The 10,805-nt window shown below is 43.5% G+C and overlaps 1 pseudogene; it reads left to right on the top strand.

Moving 5' to 3' along the window:
* The first annotated feature begins 3,314 nt into the window (after positions 1–3,314).
* LOC132901311 (zinc finger protein 850-like) overlaps positions 3,315–10,805 on the top strand; it is a 495,238-nt pseudogene continuing 487,747 nt past the window's right edge.

The raw sequence follows: 10,805 nt of genomic DNA, 5'->3' as shown, positions 1-10,805 counted from the left end.
ACCCCCCACCCCCCCGCATCTTCCAGGGGCAGACTGTGTTCACTGTGCATCGCCTGCTTGACTCCCGCCGGGTCCGCGGCGGGTTGCAATATCTGGTGGACTGGGAGGGCTATGGTCCTGAGGAGCGCTGCTGGGTTCCTGCTCGGGATGTCCTGGATAAAGAACTGTGTCGGGACTTCCATTCGGCCCATCCGGATCGCCCTGGGAACATCAGGAGACGCTCCTGGGGGGGGGGGTCCTGTTAGGACTTGGACTGTTTTGGCCTCTAGAGGCCGCTGTTATTTCCTTTTCGTGTCTTGTTTATTTTGGCCTCTAGAGGCCGCCACTGTTCCTGTGTTTTGTGTTTTTGTTAATTGCCTGTTAGTCCTAATTATCTTCACCTGTGTCCTTAATTAGTTTGTGTATTTATACCCCTGAGTTCAGTCCTCTTGTCACGGAGTCTTTGTGCTGTTATGTTTATCTCCAGTTTCCTTTGTACTGTGTTTTGTGGATCTTCTGAGCTTTTGCATTTTTGCCTTTTTCTTTTTGAATTATTCTCTTTGTTTTTTTTTTTTTTTTTTGTTTTGCCCTGGATTGTATATAGTATAAATAAACCTTTTGTTACTTTTTCTACTTCTGCCTCACGCCTCTGCATTTGAGTCATTCCCCTGGTGGCCTAGTGGGGGTTTGCTGGATCATCACACCACCGAACCAGGTTCGAATCCCAGCAAAACCCTAACAACACCTTTATATATTCTAGCATTAAATAGACTGATGAATGTTATGCAACCGTAATAAGTTGATTAAACACAAATCAAATCATACAGAATAGACCTAAAATGTTTTTCAAAAATGACCCTTGCATGAGCGATATTAGTGTACATTACAATGTAAACGTACACTCGGCGGTTCCAGTTAGGCATTCTCTAGAGATTGTTTACACGATGTTTTTGTTTCCAAAAACAAACTTAAACACAATTGATTGTTTATTTAAACAACTTACCACTTATAAAATGATCGGAGCAGACTCTGCTGTGTTTGGAAGGCTGAAAATCCTTGCAGTTGATTCTCGCAAGCCATTGATTCCTCCTTTGTATGCTGAGTTTCTTTGTCTGCTTGCCTTCGTGCTCCCGTACAGTGGGAATTACATAAAAGCTCCGCTTGACTTCATCAGTTGACCTATTACAACAGCCGTGAATACAACAGGTGTGCACCATTGCTAGCTTTAAATAGTAGTAATGTAACTATAAATGTAAATAATATATAAATGAATGTAACTCGCGCGCTACAATGTGTGCTCAGTGACCCGTACGGTAAGCTAGCCCCCCAAGATGGCCGCCACCAGGGAATCCCCGACTCTGTGACATGTGAAAACTATCTATAGCAGACTTGTATATAGCAGCGCTGAGGTGCTGCCATCGTGTTTCTGCTGACACAACATCCCTGGCCAGTCTAAGGCCGTTGATAAGGGAATGGAATTTGTTTTTGCTGTCAATGTCTTTAGTACGGGCAGTGTTTATCCTTGGGAGACTCCTAGGCCTCACATGGTGCAGCAGTTTTCCTCCTTGTAGTGCTATTTTGCTGATAACAAGGGAATTATCGGAGTCACAGTCAGCGCTGTGATAGCTCTGTGTGCTGTGCACCGTTTGGAGGGTTTTCCTTCTAGTAATGACGAGGTCAAGCTGGTGCCATCGATGTGATCTGGGTTGCATCCAGGAGACTTTGTGCTTTTCCTTGTTTGGGAAATAAGTATTTGTTATACATAAGTTCCTGCTGTTATTTTAGATAATTTTAGACTGCAGGCAGCTGCTCCACTGCTCCACTGTGTTTATCACAGAAATACCCAATAAAAAAGTAGCTTGTTTGGCCATTGCCATGCTACTTGATCAATAAAAGAGTTAAGCTACTGAAAAGCTATTTGATTTAGTAAATAGTGATGTTACTGAGAAATTTAGTTAAGTTAATAATGATGCTACTTGTAGTGACGCTACTGCCCAACACTGAATTTCCCTTTGGACGGACACTTTTTGTAGACATCAACAAGATTTTGACAGAAAGCTTCTTGGGCAGGGGGCGGCACGGTGGTGTAGTGGTTAGCACTGTCACCTCACAGCAAGAAGGTCTTGGGTTCGAGCCCAGCAGCTGATGGGGGCCTTTCTGTGTGAAGTTTGCATGTTCTCCCTGTGTCTGCATGGGTTTCCTCTGAGTGCTCCAGTTTCCCCCAAAGGCATGCAGGTTAGGCTAATTGGTGGCTCTAAATGTGAGCGTGAATGATTGTGTCTATGTGTCAGCCCTGCAATGACCTGGCAACTTGTCCAGGGTGTACCCTGCCTCTCGCCTACAGTCAGCTGGGATAGGCTCCAGCTTGCCTGCGACCCTGTAGGACAGGATAAGCAGCAACAGATAATGGATGGATGGATGGATGGAGCTTCTTGGGCATTGGTGCAACAGAGAAGCATTCACCCTATCATCTCGAGATTATGAGTCCAAATCCTGATGTCAAAAGTAAGGAAGGGAGAGGTGTCAACTGCAAGTAACACTAGCCCAATGTCTATGAGTTCCTACATATAGAAATGGGTAGATAGCAGGTGTGTGATGCTGTATGAGCAGCAGTTCAAATAGATGCTGGCTTTATGTGCCTCAGAGGAGTCTTTATTATTCCAGCCCCAGAGAATTTTAACTTCTGGCAGAAAACAAACAAACAAAAAACCCAATTCGGACATGTTCAGAACAACCAAATGGGTCCAGGCATGCAACATGACACTTTTTAAAATTACATTATAATTGTTATTAGTAGAAGTGTGTGAGGGTTAAGCCAGTATCTCACTGGGCTGCGACAGCCTGCGACTAGTTGGAGACAGAAAAATTGTGATAAAATATATGAATTAGCGACAATTTTCACTTGGAATCACACTGAATTGATATTCACATATTTTATCGCAATTGTTGTGTCTCCAACTAGCCGCAGGCCGTCACAGCCCAGTGAGATACTGGCTGAAGAACTCGCACTTCCTGTCTCACGGAAACTGACTTGAGAAGGGTTCGTGACAGCTTTGCATTTGCGGCTATTTTGAGAGAAATTTTGTCACACTCATTTTTTGAACATGTTCAAAATATCAGCGATGAAGGAGCGACACTTTGCGACTCATGCGAGGAAATTGAGAAGCCCCGCGAATGTTTCGAGACACTTTTGAAACTCTCTCGCGCAGGACGTTCGCAATTTGTCGCAGCCCAGTGAGATACTGGCTTTTGGGTTCGGCTGGGATCGGCGTCCTCCACCCTGAAACTCCACTCCAGTCCAGGTGGTGGCGGTAACGCGTCCAGTAGCTGCTTCTCCAACCGCCAGAAAACACTGGAGAAGAAAAAACCGCTGCTCGTCTGAGCCGCTTTAGCCCCTCGAGTTATAAAAATACGTTATTGTGTCTGGCTCTGAGGATTTAAAACCCTTTAGCCCCTCGAGTTATAAAAATAAAAACACATTATTGTGTCTGGCTCTGAGGATTTAAAACCCTGAGGTAAGTTAAACTGAAGGTGTGTGGTCGAATCCCAAATATATCTCCACTTTACTGTTTTAGGAACTCCGTTAAGTATGAAATAATGCCGTGTGCACCCTAGATAGTGCACTATTTATCCACTCAGGAGAGAGTTGTAGTTTGGCTAACCTGTTTAGTTGTATATTGAAAGTATTTAAATCTTCACTTCAAGTTCATTTCCATCGCTTTCTTTTTTCTTCTAAATTGCAACTTCCTCGCAATTCCAACTTTTTATTTCTCAAAATTCCGACTTGATTTCTCACAGACTTTTTTTTTTCCCTCGGGGTTTTTATTTATTTTCTAAAATTATTATTATTATTATTATTATTATTGTTAAGCTAATCAGGCAGAACCACCCCCTCTGCAGTGTGTTGAGCAGAAAGCTTTACACACTGAAAATGAAAATGGATGAAATCATAGGGGACTGTTTTAGGCATGGTTTCCCGAACCGGGAGGTCTTGTTGTTGGAAGAATCGTATGGTGTTGAGCTCGAAGCCTCTGATCCCTGCAGAGAGAGAACTGTGTCTAACAATTAGCTCTGGCAGCAATGAAACCTCTTACTTTAACTCAGGGCTGGTTTTATACGCAGGGCTTTATTAGGCACTGCAAACTCTTCTTCTGCGTGTTTCTTCTTCTTCTTAAACTTATTCATCTTCCGTACAAATTTCGATTTCGAATAACCCAATAACCGTACATCGCACACAGACAAACAATACATCAAAACGTGCGGCTCGATTGGACTCTGTGTGCTATTACTTTGTTCAGCATTCTACGATTTTTAGTCGCGAAAAAATCACACAAAATTTCCCATTCATTTCTATGGGAATAAATGGAAAAAAAATCGCACATTTTCAACGTTTTTCAAACATCCACTGCTCTGGCATGCTTTCACCTAGAAACATGATTCAAACTTTAAAACGGAGACAAAATTCTCCTGTGTGGATCTGGCATTCAACTTTTTTGCTAGGTTCTATACTTTTTGATCAGTCACAGATCAATCACCATGATCAATTCTGGAGAAATTCAGACTTTATAATGAGTGTCTATGCAGTCGAGCTCGAGTGTACACAGCTTTAAAAAAATGCTCAAAATTTCTCATTAAAACTGTGTTTTCAGCCACAAATTTCACTCTCCCAGAGCATTTTTTAACATAGTTACTGGGAGACCAAATGTTCTCCCAGTGGCCAGATTTGGTCTCCTCGTCAATGCAAAACCAGCTTCACTGGGAGACCAAATTTTAAACCAAGTTATGTCTTATTTGGTTCAATCAGTTGCAGTTAATTAACCAAGTACCATGTAAGTATACATTTATCAATGAAAACGAAGATATATGTTATAAGATATACACACAAGATCGTGTTGATTAAGAAAAACAAAACTAAAATTTGGTTACTGAGATGGCTGATGTCAGAATCCGATGTCATTACTGTGTAACTTTGAGTGTCTTTGACATAACACAAGGGCAAATACAGCCCCAATTACATACCGTATAATGGCGCCCAAATTACGGGCTTGTCAAAAGGCCCAAAATAGAACTTACGAAAATCGCCCAAATTAGAAGAAAATATCCTGTTTCATAAGGGTGGAGAACCCAAAATATTTTTAAATTATTGTTAAATGTCATTTTTTGGCATATATATTTCAATTTATTGTTCAGTCGCTTCATAACATGAAGTGAACATGAAATGCGTCTAGCGATTACCGTAAACCGTGTCTGAGTCTCTGACGTCTGAATGTCATAAAATATACTTCCTTTGTTTATGTTGTGAAATTCTCAACGATTCATGATAACACGTGGCTGTCGGTTTGTGATACTGTTGATAGTATAGATTGACAAGTGGTCGTCATGCCGTATCGTGGTAGACCTAAGACAACTGGTAAATCACATAATAAGAACAGCAGTTCATATATTCATGGAAAATGCACAATCGATGGCATTATTAAGTCTACAGGCAGGGGAATGGGGAGGTTTATCGCATGACAGAACAGTCAGAAGACATCAGACGATATTGTTGACAAGGTCGAGGTCATTGACTTGTCGTCTGCAACATTTGCCTTACAGTTGCCAGGTACGTTATGGATTTTTATTACATATTTTATGTGAGACTTTTATGTAATCTGCTTTGTACTAGCTTATTTTTAAACTTAAGTGAAAATTATTTTTATCTCATTTATGCCCAAATTAATTTATACCAAATTATATTGGAAGTTGAATTGAAATAGATGTGCGCCCAAATAGATGCTGTGATCATAATTAGGCTTACAAAATATTTTTATCTTTTTTATTTATTCAGAATGTTGGAGAAAACTTTTGACTTTTTAGATACAGCACTACTTTATACTTGCACATGATTATGTAATTTCTATTATTTTTATTGCTCCATATATTTATAATTGGTTAAAAAAATTACTAAAAATGATACGTCAAAAATTTTCGGCACGCTATGTGCAAAAATAGTAAAAAAAAATTTTAGGCTCGCCATGGTGCCCAAATTAAAAACCTGTCTTTGCCCCTGTAACATTTGTGCTTGGTAATTGCTCTTGATAGCTGTGTAGTCACTGTAGTGTGTTTGTCTGCATGGTGATTGGTGAACCATTTTGCATCACAGAATATGCCGCAGCGGTGCAGCCGCATGGACTCTGGGGCCTGTGATTGTATTGCCCAGACTATTTGGTCTTCTAGTGGAAAACCCTTAAAAAATGCTCTGCACTCTACACATATAATTTTCTCAAAAGTTGGAGTCACACTTGTCTTGATTCACACGATTTGTCTACCTAAACGATAGGATTTACAGTTTTTGCACAAGAAGCCTCAAAGTGGCAGGTTCACAGCCCAACTGCTCCATTGACTCCCATTATAATCCTGACAGTGCTTTTACTACAAAATCAGAAATGTCAGTTGTTTTCAACTCGCTCTGTTGTCCACATTTTTTACACTAGGGACAAAAAAATTACATCAATGTGTTCATGAGAGCCTTGTAGCGCTCAATGTGAAAGAATTTTGTGAATACCTCCTTTCATTTTCGTGTAAATCGCTGTTGTTCGAGGAGAAGGAAATCTGAGAAAAAGCTCTCTTTGCCTGTAATCTTACGTCTCTGCTCTGCACCTGAGCACCGTCACCAAGGCAACGAGCTCCAGTCAGGGAGCAGATGGGGGAGGGGCTGCTCTCTCTCTTTCAAACACACACATGATCATAGCATCGCAGCATCATAGCAAGTCACACATTCACACAGTACAGTACAACTCCTGCAATAGCGACTGCTACAGCCACTACATCACTCTCACGATTTCCCACAGGGGAATTGTCTAGTTAAACTTATTCATTCAGGGATGTGTTCTCTCTCCCTTACTTTTTATCCTTTATACAGATATGTGTAAGAGTGTCTATGAAAACAGGCACATTTTAAAATTTGCAGACGATACCGTCATTGTAAGTTTGTTACACAATAATGAATACAGCCATGGTCCAGTCTTGGAGGATTGTATTAGGTGGTATGATCTTTCTTTCTTGGTGCTTAATACATCCAAAACAAAGGACATGATTATTGATTTTAGAAATCAGGCTCCAAACCATGATCCCACAGTCATCAAGGGCCAATCTGTTGAACGCATGGATAATTACAAGTCTTTTGGGATTGTCATTGATGATAAATTGACTTTTAACAAGAACTGCAAAGCAGTATGCAAGAGGGGACATCAGCGGTTGTTTTATCTTTGGAAATTGTTCCATTTTAACATTGATAAAACTATGCTGACCCTATTTTATCATGCTTTTATTGAGTCATTGTTATCTTTTGCCTTCGTGTCTTGGTTTGGTAATCTGTCACTACAGGACAAAAACTCCCTGAACCAAATAAATGGGCTGGGTGGCTAATTGGGAAGCCTCAACCCACCATGTCTTCTCTTTATGACATACAGTTACAACGTAAAGCTACCTGTATTCTTAAAGATGGCTCACACCCTTTGCATGGTGAGTTCCAACTCCTTCGCTCTGGATGTCGTTTTGGGGTCCCTAAGGGAAGGACAAAACGGTACAGAAAGAGCTTTGTACCAACAGCAATTGTATTGCTGAACAGTAAGGCCCAGAGGTGAATAATTTTGTTCATACTGAACAATTGATGATGAAGCACTTTTTAAAGATCACACTTTTAAGGATTGTATGTTAGGATGTGTGCACTGTTGTTGTCTTGTCTGTTACAATGTATTTTACATAGCTGTTATTTTGTATTGGGATCGCTGAATTCCTGCCTGCACAACGAATTTACCAGTACTATGGTATGGTACAAATAAAGAAACCTTGGACCCGCCTTCCATTCTCAAACTGCTGCTAGGCCATGTCCCCACTGCCACATACCCCCACCGGTTGACTCGGGCTAGGGAGCCATCCATCCTGCAGTGGACTCCCACCATCTGTGCCCTGGCCTGTGGACCACCTCGAATGTAACCATGTAACCTCCTGGAGGGTGAGATACCAATGGGTGATCCGCACATTGGCATCCATCATGCAGTGGAGTCACTGGAGGGGCATGTGGTCCGAACAGAGAGTGAAAGGGCACCCCAGCAGGTAGTATTGGAAGGTGAGGACCGCCCACTTGATGGCCAGGCACTCCTTTTTAATGGTGCTGTACATACTTTCGTGCATCGAGAGCTTGCAGCTGATTTACAGTTCCTTGCTCTCCACCTTCTGGTACAAAACGGCCTCCAGCCTTCTGTCCGATGCGTCTGTCTGTAAAATGAAGGGGAGAGAGAAGTCAGGGGAGTGTAAAAGCCCCCACCACCACCACACACACACTGCAGCTTCAGTGTTTCCCCTAGAAAATGTTTGAAGGTGCGGTGGCAAGACCTGCGCTCAGATGTCCCACCCCAGTACGAGGATACGGGAGCATTCTGAGAAATTTTTTGACAAAACACACTCTCTAAAATGGTGACCCTTTGTTAGGGAATAAATGAATAAACCTAGTCTTGAAAGAACAAGCATAACTTGCAGAGCAAGGCAGTTTAGAAAACAGTCAGGGAGACTAAATTCCCCCCACCCCCTGAACATAAATCTCACAACACATGATTATGGGGGAAACCGGAGCACCCGGAGGAAACTAGGGGTGGGTATTGCCAACAACCTCGCGATACGATACACATCACAATACAGGGGTCACTATACGATACGTATTGCGATACATGTGCATCCCGATACATGGTCTTCAAGGCGATACGTATCCCGATTTTTCACATTACTTAACATACATTTTTAAGAAAACAGACATATGTATACCCAAATGTTATTTTTTATTTTGCTGTAGAGCAACAGTTACACTGTAGTGCATGTAAAACATGGCCTTAACAAGGTTGTAGTGCAAAAAAAGATGGCTTTGATAAAAGTAAACTTAAAACATGGCCTTAACAAGGCTGTAGTGTAGCGTGGTTCACATTCCTCAATTAGTTCTCGGAAGCCTTCGTTTTCAACTGAGCTGTACAGACGCAAGTCTTTGCATATGTAAGATAATAGTGCTGCAGTGATTTTTTTTGAGCCTATGGTGATGTTGGGGGAAATTTCGTCTGAAACCCCGCCGTCAGATTTGCTTGTGTCGTTGTGCTACCACTAGCATTCTTTACTTGCTAAATGCTAGCGTGATGTCGGGTCATGTGGAGGTGCAGATTTGTAGTATTGCCACAGTACTTAACTTTCATTCGGCAGTGTTTGCATACTGCGTGTGTCATGTCCAGGTCCGCCTTTACCTGTTGTTTGGTAAATCCAAAATGCTCCCAAATCCGTGCCTTGAATTTGGCTGGGGGCGAAAATATTTCCTCTTCACCGTCTTCGTCCATGTTGTGTGTGTGTGTTCACTTCTTCTACTGTTAGCAGCGCTGCCGCTTACGGCGCTACTGCCTTGTGTGGTCGAAATGCGCATTCAATGCCTGAAGGTGCGGCGGCAAAAATCAAGGTGCGGCGGCCCGCCACAGCCAATTGTACATAGCGGAAACACTGAGCTTTTACCTTGGTGAAAGCCTGTTGGCACTGCTCCGTCCACTGGACCGGATCTGGTGCTCCCTTTTTAGTGAGATCAGTCAGTGGGCTTGTGACATCTGAATAATTAGGTATGAACCTAGGATAGTAGCCAGCCAGCCCCAGGAACTTCCTCACCCCCTTTTTGGTCTTGGGCCTCGGGCAAGCCGCAATCGCAGCAGTCTTGTCAATTTGGGGATACACCTGCCCATGACCCAGATACCGTACTTCCACCCACCCAATTGCACATTTTTTGGGGGTTAGCTGTGAGACCCACATGCCTCAGTGACTCTAGGACAGCCCTAAGGTGTTCAAGGTGCCGAGGCCAATCGTTGCTGTACGCGATAATGTCGTCAAGGTACATTGCCACATTGGCAGTTTGGGGATGGAGGATATTCTCCATGAGCTGCTGGAATGTGGCGGGAGCCCCAAATAACCCAGAAAGAAGCGTTACAAACTGGTGTAATCCAAACGGTGTGGAAAAGGCCATTTTCTCTCAGGATAGAGGAGTCAAGGGGATCTGCCAGTATCCCTTTGTTAAATCCAGTGTCGAATAAAAGTGAGCAGCATCTAACCGATCAAGCAACTCATCAATGCAAGGCATTTGGTATGTGTCGAATTTAGACACCACGTTGACTTTTTTCTATAGTTTACAAAGAACCGGACTGATCTATCAGTCTTGGGTACCAGGACCGCCGGGCTGCTCGAGTCACTGTGTGATTCCTCAATCACAGACGCGGAAGGAGAATACGGGAGGACACCACTGGTGCAGTGAGCCAGCCCCCGTCTCTGTGGTGGGGGAATGGGGTGGGGACGGGAAGAGAAGGGAGAAGAGGCGACCCATCCGCCTGCTGTCGGAACCAGCATCAGATGGCCCTCCACCAACTTGATGGATTGCTCCAGGGACCCTGAGCGATGACGCTGGACCCAGTCTGCCATTCCTTCCGGAAGTTGAGCGATAAACTGTTCCAGTGTCACCAGATCGATGATCCTGTTAGTGTCATGGTCTTCCACCCTCAGCCGCTATTGGTCGAATGCGAACAGCCGGCTGACCTCCTCCAATGTCCGTGTCCAGAAGCACTGGCGATGTTGTTCCAGAGAGTGGCCGACACACTGCAGGATGGCTCTCTTCAGGTCGGTGTATATGAGCTGGCTGCCGGCAGCGAGCTGCTGTGTGGCGGGCTGTGCCTCGCCAGTCAGGAGCGGAAGTAGGCATGCTGCGCGCTGCTCGACTGGCCACCCCCACACTTCGGCTGCTGGCTTGAAGTGAGCAATTAAAGCCTTCCGGATCG

This window comes from Neoarius graeffei, chromosome 17, assembly GCF_027579695.1.
Source record: "Neoarius graeffei isolate fNeoGra1 chromosome 17, fNeoGra1.pri, whole genome shotgun sequence".
Classification (NCBI taxonomy): domain Eukaryota; kingdom Metazoa; phylum Chordata; class Actinopteri; order Siluriformes; family Ariidae; genus Neoarius; species Neoarius graeffei.
This window is presented reverse-complemented; position numbering and strand designations above follow the sequence as displayed.